The sequence below is a fragment of the Tupaia chinensis genome, unplaced genomic scaffold (assembly GCF_000334495.1).
Source record: "Tupaia chinensis unplaced genomic scaffold, TupChi_1.0 Scaffold000005_2, whole genome shotgun sequence".
Lineage (NCBI taxonomy): Eukaryota > Metazoa > Chordata > Mammalia > Scandentia > Tupaiidae > Tupaia > Tupaia belangeri.
In genome coordinates, this window is record NW_006159434.1 from 663,200 (window position 1) to 666,626 (window position 3,427).

The window sequence follows — 3,427 nt, forward strand, 5'->3', positions numbered from 1 at the left end:
GGAAGATGGCGGTTCCGGCCAAAAGGAAAAAAGAGGTTTATTGAGTTTGTGAATCTTTTGATAGAATAGGTTCTTAATTTCATTTTTTGTTAATTTTTTTGTTATCCTTTTTTAAGTTTATTTTTTTATGATGGAAAGTATGTATATATGCATTCAAGAGAGAGAAATAGAGAAGCACCCTTGATAGGGTCTCATCATATAAGCTTCCAGCATTTCAGGAAAACCTAGGGATCTGACATCACAATTGGTTTTGTAGCTTGCAATACCTCAGTTCCATTTACTAGTATCTATTTTGGTTCTTTCTGTCTTTCTTTTTTTACTACATGGTATGTACACACACAAGAGAGAAACAGAGAAAGAGAAAGCCCCTCCAGTACGGTCTGACCAATCCCTTATCTTCCAGTTCTCCATCTTATCAAGATACTGGGTGTGCATAACCACAAGTTTTTTTAGCTGCTGAGTCTGGGACTCAAACCTTGGCTGGCCATGTGGAATTGAACTCCTTCTGCACAGTGTTGAACTGCTATGCTACAGGCTGGCCCAATTTCTGTTATTAGTTTTATTGATTCCACTCTAATCTTTCTTTTTTTACTTTCTACTTTGGTTTAGTTTGCAGTTCTTTTTAAGTTGCAAGCATATGCTATTGGTTTGAAATCTTCCTTATTTTATAAGCTTAATGATCTGAATTTGTAGCTAAAAAGGAACGTTTTAAAAATTTTATTCCCTTTATATAGTGACTTTTTCCTATGCTAGGAAATTCCCTATATTGGAGAGTGTTCCACCAGCACTTGAGAACACTGTATTTACTGCTGTTTTGAGGTGGAGTATTTATAGATACCAATTACATCAATTTAGTTAATACTGCCACTCCAGATTCTTATATCTTTGGTGATTTTCTGTCTATAGTTGTTTTACAATTACTGAGACTAGTGTATTGATGTCTCCAAATAATATTGTTATGAGTAAATATGGATGAAAATAGTTTATTCTAATAACCCCACTCATGCTTATTTTTTTTACAGAATAGCTACAAAGACAATAGCTTTATTTTTTAAGGTTTTTGGCATAGGGTTTCTATTTGCCAGAGAGACACAGTGAGAGGCCCAGTGAGAAATCATTCCCCAAGGCGATGGTCACAGTGCAGTCCCTTCTCCATTCTCCTTAATTTTTTTTTTTTGAAAGGTTTTTGCTATAGGGCGTGTGAGCTCACCAGAGAGACACAGAGATACAGAGAGACAGAAAGCAAGAAATCACCCCCCTGGGAGGATGGTCACGCTGCAATCCCTTCTCCTCCATTCTCCTCTCGGGATCTTGGACACGCACGCACACGCGCCCTGCATGAGTTTAAGCCACTAGGTCTGGGACTCAAACTACAGTCAACTACATGTGAGTCCAGGGACATAGACATTATGCCAACAGCTGGTCCCCCTTTCCTTTGATTTTTAAGCCACCAGGTCCAGGATTTAAATCACAGTCTGCCATGTGGAAATGCAGTGCCTTACCCACCACACCACCTACTGGCCCTCACTAAGACAATATTTTTTAAATAAGCAGAAAGAGGGTATGAAAAGTTAAATACAGAAGTACTCCTAATACAGTGTTTGGTTGATAGTAAACCCTTAATAATCATTTGTCTTAAAAAGAAATAATAAATTTTTCATTTGAATGCATTTAAGTAATAGGAGGAAACATAACGATCCCTACCAACCCACTGAGGATATCTTAGTCTATATTATGATAATAAATAAGTTTATTATGAATAACTTTTAAAATTATGATCACTGATTGTTTGCAATTGTTACCAATTACATGTTACATACTATCATTTGGTCTTGGAGTTATAGACAAGGGCATGGATTCAAAGGCTTTGAACATCAATGCCTTCCACCAAATACATTTTCTCTGTTATGCTTTCCTTCCAACATGGGAAAGAAGCATGTAAGTAGAAGAGACGAGAGAGATATACATTCCAGATATTTTCACACAGAAAGCAATTTAGGAGCATTTAACATAATAAAACCTAACAATACCGGAGAAGTTCAACTCAAACAGAAAGAAGTTTAAAGCAGGATCTGGAGGTTGCTGGTATAATATAAAGTACACTTTATACTTGGTAGAGCAAAAAATAGTTTTTGAAAAAAACTCATTATGATTAGAATGTCTGTCAGTAAAGAAAGGATAATTTTCAGCAATGACAGATATCTCAAACTGAAATTATCCTTCAATCAACACTAAGAAGTTCATGATCTATAGGGAAATTTTTTTGTGGATATTGAAAGGGCAAATGAAACATTAAATAAATATTATTTGCTCAATCTTAAAGAAAGAGAAATCAGAAGAACTCCCAGTGCCTATGAGTAAAGAGAATATTCTAACACTTTACTTCACCAGATTGATCAAATGCGTTTGTGATTTTATAATGTAGAGACCATTATTGAATGCAAAACTGTTTAAAAGGTTAAAACAGTTGAAACTTCATAATTACAATAAAGATTTTAATGAAATGCAAATACCAGGCAAAGATAAAAAAATTTGTGCTTTTCAGATGTAGAATTTGCTATGATGGGAGAGAAATAAAAAATAAGCTAAGTTTGTTCCTTTTAATTTTCTTAAATTACCAGAAAGTAAGTGCACTCATCTGAGAGAAAGACAGAGAATCGGGGGTGGGGGTGGGGGATAAAGCACCTTTCAATCTGGTGTGGTCACATTGCAATTCCTTCTCCATTTCTCCATCCTATTGGGATTTGGAGCATGCACGCACACATACTCAATATGTTTTCAAAATTCTGAGACCACGGGACCAGCAGTTAGCTTAATGGCTATGTCGCTGGCCTCCCACGTAGTCGACGACGGTTCAAGTCCTGGGCCCAGTGGCTTAAACTCACGCCGGGTGCGTGTGCATGCGTGCCCAAGATCCCGAGAGGAGAATGGAGGAGAAGGGATTGCGGCCTGGCCATCCCCCCTAGGGGGTGATTTCTTGCTTTTTGTCTCTCTGTCTCTCTCTCTGTCTGGCGAGCACACGCGCCCTATAGCGAAAACCTCTCAAAAAAAAAAAAAATTCTGAGACCAGGATTTAAATCTCAGGATCGGCCATGTGGGATCAGGCTCTTAACCATTAAACTATGGGGCTGGCTCAACACTTTTAACTTTTATTGAGATATAACTCAAGAAAATTTTGCACAACACAAAATTTATCATTTTAAAGTGTACAATTCAGTGGGTTTTAGTATAGTCACAGTTATATAGTCATTACCATTTAGGCCTTACCTCTTTATTTTTAGAAATATTTTTGCTATAGAGTGTATGTTCTTGATGGAGAGACAGAGAGAGGCAGCAAGAAGTCACTCCCAACGGGGATGGCCACACCACAATCCCTTCTCCTCTCGGGATTTTGGATACACATGCACCCCGTATGAGTTGCAAACCA